Here is an 18,340-nt window from a genome sequence, read left to right as displayed (position 1 = left end):
TGACTTGCACCTACAAAATAATTACCATACAAAGTATTGTCTCTTCTTATACAAAATTTTCCACTAACAGGTTTATCTATATGAATTGCAACATTTACATTTCTACCATTGAGTTTTTCATCTTCAAACTGCCAAAACTTTGATTTAGTCTGTTTCGTCATTTCATTACGCTTATACATTGCCCTTCTCTCTTCCACCATGTTTAGGAATGTTTTCTCTTCTGTTCTCAATTTACATGTTAGATTATTTCTGTAAGCATACTCATATGTAAGTTCATTAGTTGTTAGGAAAAATTCCCTCATCTGTTTAGCAGGTCTCACTTTATTCAAATTATCTACAATCTTCAAATTTGCAAAAATTTCATCAAAATCGGAATAATATTATTCCAGAAGACCAGTTTTATAAAACAAACTTGTTATTACACTACAAGTTATTCCATAAGTAAGAGGAAGCATGTTATATTTAACTCCTTCAGACACAGAAGTAGGTAATTCCACGCACACATAACAATCTTTTGCATTCATCACCTTAACATATTCAGATAAAAGTCTTGAGAAGAAATTGCTAGAAAAATCTCCAAAAGATCTATCTTGGTGAACCTCTGGTTTATGTACAATAATTCTATTACTATCAGTTTTCTCAGATTTAACCACAACTTTACTTGTCATGTTAGCTTTATACAACTCTTTATCTACACGAAAAGGAAAGATAACGGCTAAAATAATCAAAATTATACATATTGAAGACAGTTTGCAACATCTTTTGATAATTGAGCATCTCGAATTTTCATTAGTATAAAAATAAGGCATTTTTACTTTTTAAAGATAACAACTAAAATAAAAAATAAAAAATTGAAATGAAAAATTACTAAATATACTCCCCTCTTTTTTTTTTAACAGAAAATTTTACTTTCAAATTTTTTTTCTTCTAACAGCTTTTCTTCAACCTTATGTCATACAAAATGTGTTTTTCAACTAACACAATTTCTTTGACCTTGTGTCTCCTAACACGATTTCTTCAACCTTGTGTCAATTAATCAATAAGTTCAATCATTGTGAGGGCGGAGCTTGCCAGCGTTGATGGTGGACGCTTAAGTGCAGAGCTCCGCGCCAGCACCTAAAATACCCAGCAACTATCCTTCATAAACGGAGCAACAGCATAGTCGGAGCTGGGGCACGACATCCGGAGACACTTGGCAGCAGTATATGTGCGTTGTCCGGCTCTCCGACCGCCCGGGATCAAGATACGGGTGGGCCTCCACCCCGGCAACCAGGGCCGCTAAGCCGCAGTTTCGCCTGACGAGAGACCCGAAGTGCGTCACCTTGCGTGCGGCTGGAGCCGCGGGTGCGACCCGGGGGCGTTGGATAATAGCAAACGCCCCGGGTCTCTTGCAGGTCGGAATATAGCGCCCGGATGCTCCGCTCGCTAGCGAACGGTGACCGAGTGTGATTCAGAGAGCCGGGAGCAGTGTGGTGAAGGCACAGGTACGGCGGGGCGATAGGCCGCGGAGCCTCTGTGCCAGAGTGCACGTTCCCTGGTGAGCGCGAGTGACTTGCGGCTGAAGCGGAGCAATTGACCCATGGGGCACCAGAGTGTTGCGGAGCCCAGAGGTGACTGGTGGTCTGGGAAGGCGGATGGTAACGGTAGTGTGCAGTGGGGTAGTCTATGGCAGGCCGGAGCCCATACTCGCCCCCCACCCGAAATACCAACAGGGCCTGAAGGGCCACACCGGTTGCTGGCAACGAGGGAACTTGGCACCGGCCGGGGTGCATGTGTTAGCAACCACCCCCACCGCCGCTAGCATACTTCTGGAGAGGTCTGGTGAGTCTCGGAGCTGCGGGTAGCTGACCCCCCCCCCCACCCGGGCGCACTAACAATGAAGCGGCCTGTCTGCTCCTACAGAGCATTTTGCGCAGCAGAGGAGATCAAAGTGCTGGCCCTGGCTTATGGGCATGTGGTGAGCACGCTGCAGGGTGGAGTATGCCTGCGGTCCCTGGATGCCTGGAGTGACCCCCCTGCGGGTGCCTTGAACACCCGGGGATCTCATCAAGGAGAACACTGGCCCCTGCCCACACTCCCCTATATCTGCCTGTGTTCTGAAGGAAATGCCATTGGCGCTCAGAGCGGGAATCTTGTTAAACTGCGGGGAACGACCACCTGTACCACGCCCATAGCTGATAAAAATGGCCCTGTAATTGAGAAGGAAGAGCGACCCTGCTACTATCAGCGGAGAGGACAGGCGGAGAGCAAGCGGCGAGCAGTTTGCGCAGGTACTGGTTCAGAGCGGCGAACGGAGTAAAACTTCACGACACGGTCTATCGGGGCACTATGGGCAAAGGAGACAAGACACAATCTAAGCTCAACTTTGAACAGCGCCGAGCAAAGGCCCCAGAGACACGGGAGCCTGAGCCTGCGTAGGGGGACGGGGGATCGGAGGGTTCGATCTACTCAGGCATCAGGGAGCTGTTGGTCACCATGGAAAAGGGCCTACAGGACAGTATGGCGTCGATAGGCACGAAGATTGATGCCCTCACGTATCGCATGGACCGGATGTCTGAAAGAGTGTACAAGCACGCCGAAAGACTGGACATGTCTGAAAGGCGCCTAACTGAAGTGGAGGAAGCGCAAATGGAACTGGACAAAGATCGTAAACAAATTGGCAAGCTCCTACAGGTGATACAAGATAAATCAGAGGATTTTGAAGCCCTCTCCCGGCGCTCTAACATACGCATCACAGGTGTTTTGGAGACGACGCACACCGGGAAGATGGAGCTGTTTGTGGAGAAGCTGCTGACCACGTTACTAGGAGAGGACGTCTTCTCGCCCATGTTCATAGTTGACAGGGCGTATCCCTCACTGGGCCCGCGCCCGCGAGCTCCCCTGAGGCCAATTGTTGCAAAACTTCTTAACTACAGAGACAGAGATGCTGCGCTATGTGTGGCCAGAGAGAGCAACCATCTCCCTATACATGGACTTCACAGCGAAGGTGCAGGAGGAACGTAGGCACTTCGCTCCATATAAACAGCAACTCCGCGAATTAGGGTTGGATTATGCCATGCTGTATCCAGCAAAGCTTCGCATCAACTGGCAGGGGCATTCTCACTTCTTCACTGATCCAAAAGACCTCCAAAAGACCCTGAAAACGTGGACTAAGGAGCAAAGGAACAGCCCCAGAAGCCAGACTGGTGTGCAGGAAATCGTCAGCGGCCTTGACGAGCAGGAATAGGATCACTGCATCTTCGCTGTCGCATGGCCATTTGATGGGCCGTGGCGCGGCCTGAGACTCTACGGGGAGCTGGGCTTTGCCGAGATGAGCCTTCTGTGCGATGGGCGATAGGGAGCAGAGTGGACTCAAGGAGCGCACGAGAGCTGAGGAGTCCTCGAGGCATGGTGAGATCTGTCCAAGTTATCTCCTTCCTGATGCATGCTAGTGACTGACATTAACAGACACAGAGTGGGCTTACGTTTTCCTTTTAGTACAAAGTTGGCACGCACTGTGCCCGGGTGCAGGCTGGGGGGGGGTGGAAGATGCACAGGTTTGGGGGGCTGCTGCATGTGGCGCACTGGTTCAATGACTCTTGTTCTCGTTGAAAGACACTGATGTGGTGCTGGCGCTAGGAGTGATACTGAAAGACAATTTAGCATGCAATTGCTATCAAGTCTTTTTATGGCGACCTCTGCCCTAACACTGTACGCACTAATGGGTCCCGCGAGGGACTACTTGGGTTCTTTGGAGAGTTCAGGGGGGGAATGTTTTTTCATGCTAGGCCGAGTTGGGGTTGGTCTGCAGTGGGAGGGGGGGGGGAGATTTTATGAGAAGTGGGATGTTTTATTGTTTCAGGATGTCTGTACCTTGTCCCTTACCTCCATGGACCCGAAGGGCTTACTATAGAATGATCTGTGTTCGTGATGCACACTCCGTCCTAGATTACCATGCTGATCGAGTCCACTTCTGTCTGCCTGGCGCCTCTCACACTATGCACTACACCCTAACATGACTAGTTTATCGAGAGTACAGGAACATGCACAGGCAGCCATGGTTTGTGCCCTTACTTGGAATGTCCGGGGGTTGAATGACTTCAGGAAACTTAGGAAAGTGGTGGGCTACCTAAAAAAGACACAAAGTAGACATAGCGGCTTCTAGTGTTAGACATGGAGGATGTGTGGAGAAGCAGAAATACGGGTCCGGGTGGGTACACACACTACTCGGCTTATCCCGGAGTGCACACTAGAATAGACTACTGGTTCGCCACCTCGAGGACCAACCGCAGTATTAAACACTGCAAAGTATTGCCGCGCACGTTGTCAGACCACTCCCCCATATTGCTGGTAATGGAGGCCCCAGTTAGGAAAATCCCCCCTTTTACATGGCGCTTTCCACCATACTCGCTACTAGACCCAATTTTCTGCGGAGAACTTGCAGAGTCGATTGAAGTATTTTTTGAAAAAAACATTGGATCGGTGGAGGACTTTCAGACCGTGTGGGAGGCGTTTAAAGTCTACATACGAGGCATTGCGATGTCTAAACATTCCAGCGTCCTGAAGGCGATAAGAAGTAGATTGGCAGAGCTAGAAAACCAGCTGCAAGCCCTTGAGGAGCAGCAGCGGAATCTCCCGGATGAGGCCACGGAGGAGGGTATCAAACGCCTCCTGGTGGAGTTCCATGACGAAGCAGACAGGGAAGTTAAACATCTGGGCAAATATGCAGTGGCCCGCACATATGGAGAGGGAGAGAGGCCTGGCTCAGCGCTGGCTAACATTCTCAAAGGTAGGAGAGGGAAACCACTGGTCGTGGAAATGAAGCACGCAGATGGCCATAGAGTCACCGATGAGGCAGATATAGCTTCAATCTTTAGAGATTATTACTCGGAATTGTACTCCTCGAAGTGCGGGGAAATGTCAGACGAAATTCTAGACTACTTGGAGCACATACAGCTTCTGTTCCTCTCTGACTCTCAAAGGGAATTCCTCATGTACCCTATACAACTTGATGAAATTAGAGATGCTCTGGCCTCAATGCGATCGGGTAGTGCGCCCGGCATGGATGGCCTGACCGTAGACTTCTACAAAACATTTCAGGAGCAGTTACTGCCGCATATCTCCACTCTGATGAGCAAGGTTTGCATAACAAGGAAAAGGCGTTTGATTCGGTTGAATGGCCGTTCCTTCTCCAGGTACTACTCCGGATGGGTATTGGGGAGCCCTTCCTGCAGATGGTGGGCGCTCTCTATAAAGGACCCTCGGCCAGAGTGCGAGTTGGCAATGCGATCTCGGAACCCCTCTACATTGGCAGGGGAACCCGCCAGGGGTGCCCTCTATCCCCCTTGCTATATGCTCTAGCGGCAGAGCCTTTGGCCTGTGCAATGAGAGAATATCACGGCCATGAGGGCATAAGGTTCCCGACCTACAAAATAGTGGTGTCCATGTATGCGGATGATACGCTGCTGTACGTGCACGATCCTGCGAGGAACCTTCCCCCGCTGTTAAGAGAGGTGGTACGCTTTGGTGCGCTTTCCGGCCTCAAAGTCAACTGGGCAAAATCCGTGGTGCTTCCCCTCACGCCGGTGACTAGGCAGGTGGAGACGGAGTACCCACTCCAGTGGTCTGAAGACCCGATTAGGTACCTTAGAATACAAATACACACCGACCCGGACCTGCTCATTAGTCAAAACTATGGTAGAGCGGTCAGCCAATTGGAAGATGATATAGGGATTTGGAGTAAATTACCTCTCACTCTGATGGGCCGCATAGCCATCATGAAGATGGTGGTGTTGCCGCGGTTCCTGTTCCTCTTTATTGCCCTCCCAATTGTGCTATCTAAAGCCTTCTTTCAGAGGCTGACGAGCCTCATGATCAGCTTAGCGTGGGCGGGAAAGCAACCGAGGGTCAAGTGGTCGGCGCTCACATTGCCCTACAATCTGGGAGGCCTGGCGACCCCAGACCTTGAACTCTACTGCAGAATCGCTCAGGCGTCGCACCTGCACACTTGGATTCACGGAGACAAGATGATTCCGCATGTCCGTATGGAGCGACTTTTCGTGCACCCGCAGCTACTTCCGGCCACGATTTGCATGCCTCTGGACCGTAGAATAGGAGTGTTAGACTCCATTACTGCCACCAACCATGCTTGGCACTCACTCCTACAACGGCAGGGAGGTGCGCTACTATATTCACCAGAGATGCCGCTGGGGTGGATGCTCTGGCTACCACCTATGGTAGAAAAAGGTGTCACCAGAGAACTGGCGAAACTTGGTCTCCATCGAGCAGGCGACCTCTTTCTGAATGGTGTGCCCAAAACCTGGGATCAGGTGCGCGGCGATAGTGGAGAAGTGCCCATGCTGCAGCGCTTCCAATTTCACAGGACGCAGAGTGCTCTCTCGGAGGTGCTTGGTCCGGACATGGCAGAACCCCCTGAGGTCCTTGAGTTGTCATATGTCATCAAGACTAAGGAGCCTCGGAAGCTACTCACGAACCTGTACAGGGTGGCTAGATCACAAGGCGAACATCAACTCATGAAAGCAAGACTGGCCTGGCAAAGAGACTTGGAGACCACGTTAGATGACGCGACGTGGCGGTACTGCTGCGAAAGCACTAAGCGGATATCGCTTAATGGCAGGCACAGATTGATCCACTTCAAGTTCCTGCAGAGGGTGTATTACACCCCTGAGAGACTCCACAGATATGGTCTGCGGCCATCGACAGACTGCGAACGCTGTCATGCTGCTGACGCTGACTTCATGCACTTGGCATGGACCTGCCAGAGCATCCAGTCGTTCTAGTGCAATGTTTTCTCGGATATGAGCAAAATACTGAAGGTAGACATGTTCCCGGAACCGAGCTTAGCACTCATTGGCAACTCCAGGCGGCTCCCGGTCGCACTTCGCAGGCTTAGGGATATGGGGATGCTAATGGCTAAGAGAGTCGTGGCACACTGCTGGATGAGAGGACCGCTCCCAACCAGAACTAGATGGGCGCGAGACATGTTGTATTGTAGCACGCAAGCAGAACACTATAGCGAACTACTGCCCCCAAAAAGCCGCCCTAAGAATTTTTGGGCACTGTATCAAACTTACCTTACGGGGAGGGAACGAGAGGAACCTGACAGCCCGGGGGGTAGATTCCAGTTGGACATGCAAACAGTGAATCGGAGGTTGAACCTCGGTTAGTGGGAGAAGGAGGCTGTGCACCTGATCCAGAGAGTGTGTCATTGAGTGCGTTGGAGGAGTGGATCGAGATGGGCATTGGTTAGACGAGCATTGTGGGATTGTGATAGCACAGCCTACACCCGATCTAGCTGGGACATTGCAATAGGGACAGGCATCCCAGATAGGAAGACTCAGATGGGGCGTAGACATTGCTCAGGGACATCCTGGGCACAGGCGTGGTTGGAAGACGGATCTAGATGTTATATGGACGAACATACCATCGGTACCCGTGGAGGTTGCAGGAAGGGGGGGGGGGACAGGGCCAACAGCCTAGTTGGGAGTTAGTTTTAGTATAGTTATGACACGAACGCACTTGACTGGAACATTGGCTGTGGAGAAATGGGGAGGGAGGATGGGGGGATGAATGGTTGGATAAAAAGATGAAAATGCGCATGACAACTGCACCCAGCCCTTGTGACGGGGATAACTATGTAATTGTCAGCTCCTATGAGGAACCCGCTGCCGGACCCCCGGGTTGTCGGCAGATGGGCCGTGTACGAAAGAGCTTATTGTCTATCTGACATGTGTATCACGCGGCCGGCCCCTGAAGTTGTAGGCCTGGAGCTGTGTATTTGATGTTTGTGGCAATAAAACATTTTTTTTTTTTAAAAAGTTCAATTATTGTCACTTGCATCATCAAAATCTTCCTGGCTGCTATTAACTTCCACTACTGGTGGGATAATGATATAGGCCCACTCTGGCGATTTATATTTCTTATTTGGTTTTAATGTTCTCTTTTCTCTACTGCTGATCACTTCTATATTCTTTCCTGCCTGTTTTCTCTTATTCAAGTCTTCCTCTTTTTGACTTGAAATCTCATTAACCTGCTCTTTTGCTTTATTCACTAATTTAAATTTTATGCCTTCAATTTCTTTTGGCCAATTATCACCTTTTCTTGTTAGCTTCCTTTTTGGTTCTTTCAAATTATACTCGACTCTCCAAGCTCTTTTTCTTGTTTTCTTCAATTTGGATTAATCTTCACTGTCATCTGTTTCACTTTCTGTGTTTTCAGCTGATTCATTAATGATCAATTTTTCTGAGTCAGATTCTTCATCAGATTCAGGTACTTCTTTACTCGGCAGTTTCACATTGTTAGGAAAATCATTCTTATAGCTAGTACTTGGAATTTCTTCTTCTTCTTCAATTATTTCCAGTTCACCAGTTTCAGAATCTTTGTTCCTTCTTCCAAAGTTTCTATTCTGCTTTTCAATACTCTCCTGATCTTGATTTTGAATCACTTCTCGATTAGTTTCTTTTTCTGCTTCTTGATCTAGCAGATTGTCATTTTCTTCTTCAGAATCTTGTATTACAATCTCTTCATTCAAAGCTTTATTCGCATTTGAATCTTCCAGATGTCGACTATCTTGTCGATCTTCAGGATCTGGATTTTCATCAGGCTCTTCTTCTGAATCTGAATCAGCTATTGTGTCACCCTCTTCGGCAGGATTCTCAGGTTCTGGGACTCGAATGGTATGACTTGCATGAATCCACCTTTTTAATCCCCTACACTTTACTGCATTCGTTGTGACCAAAATCACCTGTCTTGCCTTTTGCCACCTTGGTACTAGGCAATTTCTTCATCAATGAACTTTTGTCCTCACCCAGTCTCCTGGTAACAGATCATGAGCTTGTTCTTTCTCTTTTGTGAGCACTTCAGTTCCTACATGATGTAACACAGAAGTCACCACGTCAGATAGATTCTTGCAATAATCCAAAATGACGCTATCATTTATACTTAGTAACTTGTCAACTGGAACATATGCTTGCCTCATGACCCTGCCCATTAAGATTTCATGAGGTCTCAAACCTGTTTTCTTATCTGGAAGGCTTCTCAAAGTCATCAAAACAAGTGGTAGTGCATCTGTCCACTTCATTCCTGTTGCAAAACACATTTTTCCAATTCTATTTTTTATTGTGCCATTCACTTGTTCAACAACACCTGAGGCCTCTGGCCTGTATGCACAATGTAGTTTCTGCTTAATGCCCAATGCTTCACAAATCAGTTTTAACAATCCGTTTTCAAAATGTGTGCCGCGATCTGTCTCGACCGATACTGGGAATCCATACATAGGTATGAATTCTCTCAGCAACAGTGATTGAATCATTATGACAAGTTGGAAAAGCTTCCACCCATCTTGAGAACAAACAAACAATCACCAAGACATATCTTAGTTTATTGTGAGTTGGCATGTCAATGAAGTCAAGCTGTATTCTGGTAAAAGGACCTCCCTCCTGTCCTATGGTTCCCATGCTTACAACTGTTTTTCTGTTCGGGTTGATCTGCTGGCAGATCAGACATCTCTGACAAAAGGATTCTGCAAATATTCTGAATTTTGGATTGTACCATGTTTGCCTAAATAGCCTAATCATGGAATCTCTCCCAATATGTCCTGGACCATGGTACATGCGTGCCATGTCTGAAATCATGCTGTCTGGCATTACTGGTCTGTCATCTTTGTAAACCCAAATCTCATCCTCTTCTCTTTGCCTACATCCTGCTTTTAACCATGTGTCTTTTTCTTCACCACTTACCTCATCTTGCAACTGTTTTACTCCCTGCCAGGTATCAACTACAGATATTAGCATAAGTGAGTTCAAAACATGTTCATTTTCTTTTTCCCGATTGACTGCTGCATTATGTTTTGCACAAAATTTCGCAATTTCATCAGCATATTAATTTCCTTTTGTTATGTAATCCATTCCTCTCTGATGTGCTGTACACTTAACCACTGCAATTTTTTCTGGTAATTGAATCCCATCGATCAGTCTTTTAATCAATTTAGCATTCCTTATTGGTGATCCCGCAGAAGTTAAATAACCTCTTTGAGACCAGAGCTGGCCATAGTCATGAACTACGCCATATCGATACTGTCTATCAGTCACTATGGTAATCTTTTGTCCTTTTCCCAATTCACATGCTTGAATCAAAGCAACCAATTATGCTACTTGAGCTGAACGAATTCCTTTGAGACTTGAGGCTTCAATCACATCTGCAACCGTGCATACTGAATATGCTGCACTCAGAACACCTTCATCTTTTCTCAAACATGAACCATCAACAAACAAGACATAGTCTGATTCAGGCAACGGGACATCTTTAATATCCTGCCTTGGTTTTGTGCAATATTCTAATACATCCAGGCATTCATGATCAATAATTTCATCTCTGATTTCTGTTTCAGAAACATCAGGTAACAATGTGGATGGATTCAGATTTACACATCTTGCAATCAAGACATTGTCTGATCCAAGAATCACTTTTTCATATTTTGTTGATCTATCACTTGTCAAATGCTGTGTTTTGCTTCTAGTAAGCAGAATTTCTACAGAATGTGGCACATATACCTTTACTGGAAATCCCATAATTATTCCTTCACTTTGTTCTAAACTTACACTGGTTGCGGCTACTGCTTTTAAGCAACAGGATCAAGAACAGCTAAGAAATATGCTATTGGTTTTCTCAGTATTCCATGTCTTTTAATCAGAACTGATAATGCACAACCTTATCTTTCACTGCAATACAGCTCAAACCCTTTTTCATAATCAGGCATTCCCAATGCTGGAGCTTCACACACACTTCTTTTTAGCTGTTCAAAAGCCTCCATTTCAGTTTTTGTCAGACTAATCGGGTCTTTTATGTCTGCTTTTGTTAGTCTCTGCAATGGCTTTGCAATCACAGAAAATCCACTAATCCATTGGCGACAATAACCTACCATGCCTAAAAACATTCTAACCTGTCTCTGTGTTTTTGGAGGGTGCATTGCTTGAATCGATTTTTATTCTTTCTGTTGTTACCTGTCTGGTACCTTTTGCAATTCTGTGACCAAGATATTTTACTTCTTGTTTACAAAACTGTAAGTTCGCTGGAGATACTTTGTGTCCCTCATCTGCCAGATGATTTAAAAGAGTAATGGTATCTGTTACACAATTATCTCTTGTTTTTGCAGCAACAAGGAGATAATCAATATACTGCACTAATGTACATTTTCCAGGTAAATCTAGATTTTCCAAAGATTTCTTTAGCAACTAATTAAAAATAGATGGACTTTCAGTGTACCCTTGAGGGATTCTACACCATGCTAGAATACGATCTTGGAATCTGAACACAAACATTTGTTGGCTTTCTGGATGCAATGGAACAGTAAAGAATGCATTGCATAGATCAATAACTGTATACCATTCTGCATCATGCAAAATCTGATATAAAATTACCGCTGGATTTGGTACAACTGGACAACAAGGAACAACAATTTTGTTAACTTTTCTCAGATCCTGAACTATTCTGAAAGTTTCATTTGGCTTTTTAATTCCCATAATCGGTGAATTACATGGGCTGCTTTCAATTTCTTTTAGATTACCTTGTTTAACGAATTTATCTATCACAGGAATTACTCCTTCTATCCCTTCTGCTTTCATTTTATATTGTGGAATATTTGGATAATCTACTCCTTGTTTTACTGTTATTTGAACTGGGTCTACATTTTTCATTAAACCCATTTAATCTCCGGTGAAATCCCACATTTTTCACATTCACTGTCTCTTTTAATTCTTCAGGTAAATTATTTTTTATCAAAGACAGGAAATAATCTGCTTTCTTCTGCCTCAACCATTGACATTGTTAATTTGTAAAGACCAGCTTCTTCTGGAGTTTGCAGCTCTATACCATCTGGTAAGCAATATATTGCGCAATTCATCTTACAAAGAATATCCATGTTGTGCCTTGTAGGAGGATGCCTCGGAAATACCACGGAGTTGAAGCTGTGTCCACAACTCCCCCACACCGGTTCACTCTACACCAATGATGTATATATACTGGTGATAAGAGATGATGCCAATGTCGGGAAAGCAGGGAAACAAAACAAGGAAAGATTTGGGAGACACAGGAATCGGAAATCCAGGATGTGAAGAGAACTGGTCAGCACTGACTATGGCCTCAGGACCCTCTCCTATAATATAAAGAACAATGATTAATAGAGTGTCTATTATATCTGTGAATATGTATGCAATCAATAAGGATACTTAGTACCTGGAAACTCTGTGCAGTGCATCTACCTGTATGTGACTTCACTTCTGTTGTCTTCACAGAAAAGCAGGTAGAGTGATGCAAAGGAAAGAACACTCCTATAAGGTAGGGATATTAGGTTAGCTCTCAGAGTGTAAAATGGGCAGATAGGTGTATAGTGAGCAATATATAAGAGTACCTAACGCTTAGCGTGCCATGAGAAGAATAACTCCCTGTTTCTCCACAAGAAGTAATGCTTGTACTTTAATGGTGATTCCCTGTTTTGTGTCTTCAAATAAGGTGCAGAAGAAATTCTGGAGCTCAAATGCACAACCTGTGTAGCTCCTAACAACAACATAAAGCTACCCCTGCTCCTAACTATTAAGCAAACAAACTCTGCAATGAGGGTCGACAAATAACCAAAAACAAACACCAGCTCCAAGTATGAACTGATTGTAAACTCGCATGAGTTAACTTCTGAGGAGAATAGCACCCGTACTTAACTGACTAGAAGCGTGCTCGGTAATCAGGAGGACGATGGAGAACCGCAGAGAACTCCCGACGAAGTCCGGACGCCACTACCGTGACCCGGAAGCGATGCGCAATACCCGGAAGGAACGCAAAGCGTCGTACCATACGTGAGAAAGGACTTTATAGTGTTATCACGCATGCGCTAGTCCTTGTGCATGCGTTCTCCAGACCCTAGCGGCTCTCGCCAACCAAGCGTTTGCCAACCACGTCTGTATCGGATCGGCTGGCATGACAATCCCTACCTAACAGATTTACCGGACTGCTGCCACAAACTATAAATCTGTGCATGTCTTTAAATGTACCTATTTCAACTTCGACTGGTTTAGTTACATCTGTTTTAATCTGTTGATTAGCTACACCAACTACTTGGATCTTCTCACCAGAGAGAGGTAGGTTTTCTATTTCCACGAATCTAACAGTAGAACGGGTAGCACCTGTATCCACTAGGAAAGTAATTTCCACATCATTCACTTTACCATTCACAAATGGACCAGATTGATCTACCTCAAGAGTGACTCCAAGCACACACTCTTCCTCCTCTCTCAGGCACCGTTAGAAGTAATCATCAGAATCACACCCTCCATCTTCCTTTAACAAGAATTGTTGTGATAGATTTGACACAATCACTCTCGGTGATCTGTTTACCTGTTCACCTCCGCTGAATCTTGATTCTGTACTGTATCTCTGCAAATTTACAGAGTTTGGAAGTGGCGGTTGTGGTAACTGTTGTGGCAACTGACTCTGCTGAACCACTACCTGTCGCTGTAGCTGTTGCTGCTGATTTATCTCATTCTGCATCTGTGGATTTAATGATTGATTTTTAACAACATTTCTGGGCGGATTCTTACATTCGCGCTTCCAGTGTCCAATTTTGCCGCAATTAAAACATGGGAGTTTCTGTTTTAACTCCTCTATATTTTCCATTAACTTTTGCTTATTATAATTACCTTTAAATTTTCCTTGATTCTGATCAGCATTTTTATTTCCTAAAATTGCTATCTGTTGCTCAGCCACTTTCACCTGTGCCCACATTGCTTTTTCTTTCAGCTTCTTTTGTTTAGCATCAATTTCATCACTATAGTATTTTGCCTTTCTCAAAATATCATCAACTGTATGTGATTGCCACCCAACTATTCCAGTTCTTATCATTTCACTAATTTTAGGTCTCAAGCCATATACAAATCTTTATATAAAATGGCTCACATCCTTCTCAATCACATGCTCATAACCACTGTATTGTTTAAATACCAGCAGTAATCTTTCATAAAATGAATGAACTGATTCTTTTGTTTCCTGAATTGTTCTGTCAATTTTAACCCAATCTATTTCTTTAGGAGGAATTTTGTTTTTCAAAAATACAATTACTTTGTCATACATTTTCATTACATCTGGTGAAGGAGCACCTGTTACCTTATCTCGAGCAGGCTCTTCTCTAGGCCAATCTATAGAAATTGTACATTCTGTCCAAATATCGGATGGGACAATTATGTCAAATAATCCATCGAGATCAACCCACAAAACCTTTGAAACTTTCACAAAGCTTTCTACCTGCCGATACCATTCCACAGGTTTTACTCTCAAGCGGGGAAAATCATTTGTGAACAGTAAAATGTCCTGTCTTGTCCATGGGACATGTACAAATCCTCCACCTGCTATTTCTCCCATTGGGAATTCATTTACTACTTTATCTTTTTCTTTTATGAGAAAATGTAAACTTGCTCTGTCTTCATCTCTTTTCTTTGTCCATTTTGCTCTCCATTTTCTTAAGTCACCCCATTTTCTCAAGATTGCAATTAAATCTTTTATATGTGTAATTCTTCCTGAATTATTCATGTTTTCAATGTCTTTTTCAGAAAAATCCACTCTGTAACTTTTCTGCAAATTTTTCTGTTTACGCAAATCAACCTCAAATTCAGCAGCTATTTCTTCCAAGTGATCATATCTGTTTTTCGTTTTCCATGTAATGCTTTTGCAAATAAACAATAATTCATCATCCTGATATGCCTTTAAACTGTCAGTTCCAATTGTTCTAATAATTAATTCTTCTACATCTGCTTTCAGTTTTCCAACATCAATTAATTTACCTTCTGGGGTTAAATTAATTTTATTAATACTTTTTTCTGGCAATTCTGAATCTGAATCTGCACCAGTTGGGGTTTTACATGTTAAGCTTTGATTAAGAGTTAAGTCAGGCATCCTCATTCTCTCTCGATGTATTTCAGTTAAATCTGAATAAAAATTTTCAGTTACTTTTTGTATTTCCGTATTTAACCCCTTCCATGCTCATGACGAGCTCAGCTCGTCATGAGGCACAGTTGAGCTGTGCTGATGACGAGCTGAGCTCGTCATGACACCAGCAAAATGGCAATTCCCAGCACAGGGGAAAAATAACTACAGCAGCGATGTGGTTAATGGAACATTTATAGCTGAATGTCTAATTTCTTTTTGATCAAATACTGGAAGAACAGGTCCAATTGTTACAGGCACTGTTACTGCTTCCATGCTTTTAGTTAACTGCTGTATTAATTCATTTGCAGAACGAATATATTCTGAAGTATCTGGTATTGGTAATTCTTTATACCTATCTGCTCTGAATGTATTTCTTGGGGTTTCATTTCTTGGGGATTCATTTCTTTGATCTGGAGTTTCAGTAAAATTACTATTTACTGGTGATATATTTGAATTAAGTCCTGTTTCTGCTCTTTCCGGGGTTTTATTATTAGTCAAAATCGTTTCAGGGGATGTTTCATCAATAATTTCTCTAGGAGGGGCACTTGGAGGAGTAGTCCATGTACAAACTGGTTGGAAAGGTGACGGTTTTTTAGTATACATTTCTTCTAAAACCGCATCTTCTGAATCACTCTCTTCTCTAGTATTATTTTTCTTTTGGGAATGCTTTTTTCCAGATGTCTCATTATTGTCTCACTGGGTACAAGCCATCACACATATCTGCATTTCTCCATCGACGCATTCTATCCTGATGTGTTTCTCTGGCTATTCTTTTTGAAATACCTCTACTCTCTCGTTCTAATTCATGCATCTCATCTTCCCATTCAACAAAAGCTTCAAATTGTGTAGGTCTGGGTTTCGGTACGAGATTTAAAAAAGTTTTCTCTTAAGGTCCTCAAAACCGCTACGTTAAATGATCCGTCTTCTGGTCATGCTAAAACACCATCATTCTCAGTATATTTCATCCAATTCTCAATCCAGAGACAAGTATGGTAACCATATTCACCTAACATGTAAGCTGCAGGCGTTTTATACTTATGGATTAATTTTCCACCTCGCGTTGCAATTTTCTTATCAGTTTTAAATTTATTTTTCAACTTCTGAAACCATGTAAGTTTCTTTTACTCTCTCTGAAAATAATAGTCCATGTTTTTAAACGATTTCCTCAACTTCAGAAAAGATCGTAACAAGGAAGTTGTTATTCCGCAACACCAACCAATCCGTGCGCAAAACTCACTAACAAACCAATTAGGTTAAGCCACGTCACTATTCTGCTCAACTAATAGAATTACTGTTTTTCAGAATGAGCCAATCGGCTGTAAGCTTGTCTTGTCACATGAACCAATCTGTACGCGAACACTGTGACGTATGTTAGCCAATCACAGCGCGGCACTAGTGACGTATGCTACCGCTGCAGATTTCTCTGCTCCGTCTCTCGCTCTTTAAACTAACCCCTCCTTTACAAAAAAAATTCACAGCGCCATATTTACAAACTTTCGATGAAATTCAGTTAATAACTTAACATAAAACAAACCATTTGTCTGTTTCGCTAAAATAAAGTGATAGTTTTCTCATACATTCAAGTATTCTTTTCGCGTGAAATAGACGACGCTATTTTCACAGAATATTCAGATTCGTCGATAAAGTAGGGCTACTTTACCCATTCATTTACACACATTCATACGAAAAAGATCCCTAACCATCCATACATAAATCTTTAGTAGGACTTTAACCCACCAATAGAAATCCTCACTCACCAGTAAGATAGGTAACACTTCCTTACCCTTCACTCAAGCTTGAATAAATTCTACTACTCTTTTCACAGTGAGTTTTAAAAAAGGACAGAAATCCCTATACTCGAAAGCTACGATTTCATAGACAATCCTCACTATTGCATTCTACCTTATACACCTAGAATTTCCCTAAACTTGTGCTGTACGACCACAACACTAGTGATATATGACAATACCACTATTTTGAAACAGAACAAATGCACTGTGCAACTTCACTTGTCACACTACTCATGCCGGCACTAGGAGTTTTCACACTGCTGGAAAAAACCTTTCGACTACATATAACAACTAAACAAACTTAACAAGTTTTAAACCTGTAATCCTATGTAATTACCATGTAACATATCAGTTACCATAGTAACCGAACTCTGCTACCAAGAAATTGATCCAGCGCTCCTATTGAAAAATTGTCTCACAAACGCTACCTATCACCTCAATACTCACCATTATTTATAAAACACTCAAACAGGCCCATAACACCAACGAGACAATTATTGAGCAACTGAATCATGTGATTTGATTTATATTCTATACACATTATATTTACACTGATATATACAACTGCAGTTTATTTTTCATTATCATGATATAAAACGATTTTTCATTTACATCAAACCACTATGGTTGATGGATCAACTAATGGAAACTCGACCATGAATAAACAAGACCAGCTTGTCATTTAAAATCTAATTTTATTAGCTTTATTATTCATAAGAAAGAACATTTAGAGTTTCAAATATTTTTATTTCATAAGCAAATAAGAATTAGCTGCATTTTAATATGGAAATGAAATTAGAACCGACATTTCAAAGTTAGCTCAGTATCATGAAGAATTAGAAAAATAAAGGTTTCCTTTCCCTGAGCCTATTTCCCTGACTAAATCTCTCTTTACCTAGAAAGGAATAATTCATAAAGTCAGCTATCCTTACGTGCGCCAAAGGTCCATCAGCATAACGAGCACCATTCAGGAATCGGAAAGTAAGAGTTTTTTCCCCACTCATGGTGTCATAATTTATACCTTTCTCTCTAGCTAAACTTTCTACATTTTACATTCTTTCAGTGGAATTCAGACTTCCCATTGGCTGAAGCATGTCAGTCCACGTTAGGTCATTTCTGAATTTTGATCAAGTTCGAGCTTCACATAAGCCCTATTGTCTTTTCCTTCCGCGTCATTCGGCTTCCTTAAAGAGTAACTTTTTCCTCGAGATCGGAACATTACTTCCTAATCTTGGCAGACACTTTCTTCCTGTCCTTGAGCCTTCTCTCCGTGAACATATTCTATTCAAGCAAAGAATTGTTAATGTTTGTGCAGCAAAGATCTCCACTACTGCGTAAATGCAAGGCTCCACTCTGGACAAGGTTTCACGTCTGCATCTCTGTCAGCCATATTTTTCAGAGCCAACTTTAGGCCTCACTTCAGAAACTATTATTAAACAAACACAAGACATCAATTAATTAAAGAATTGAGACCCATCCTGTTACCCTCCCCCTTTGCTAATTAACAAGGTTAATTATGTTACCTAGCTTAGCACACAAGGCAGCATCATATTTACGTATCCTTTTCAAATTGTCTGGAACTT

The sequence above is a fragment of the Lissotriton vulgaris genome, chromosome 7, assembly GCF_964263255.1.
Source record: "Lissotriton vulgaris chromosome 7, aLisVul1.2, whole genome shotgun sequence".
Taxonomy (NCBI): domain Eukaryota; kingdom Metazoa; phylum Chordata; class Amphibia; order Caudata; family Salamandridae; genus Lissotriton; species Lissotriton vulgaris.
The sequence above is the reverse complement of the archived record's forward strand: the minus strand, read 5'-3'. Positions refer to the sequence as shown.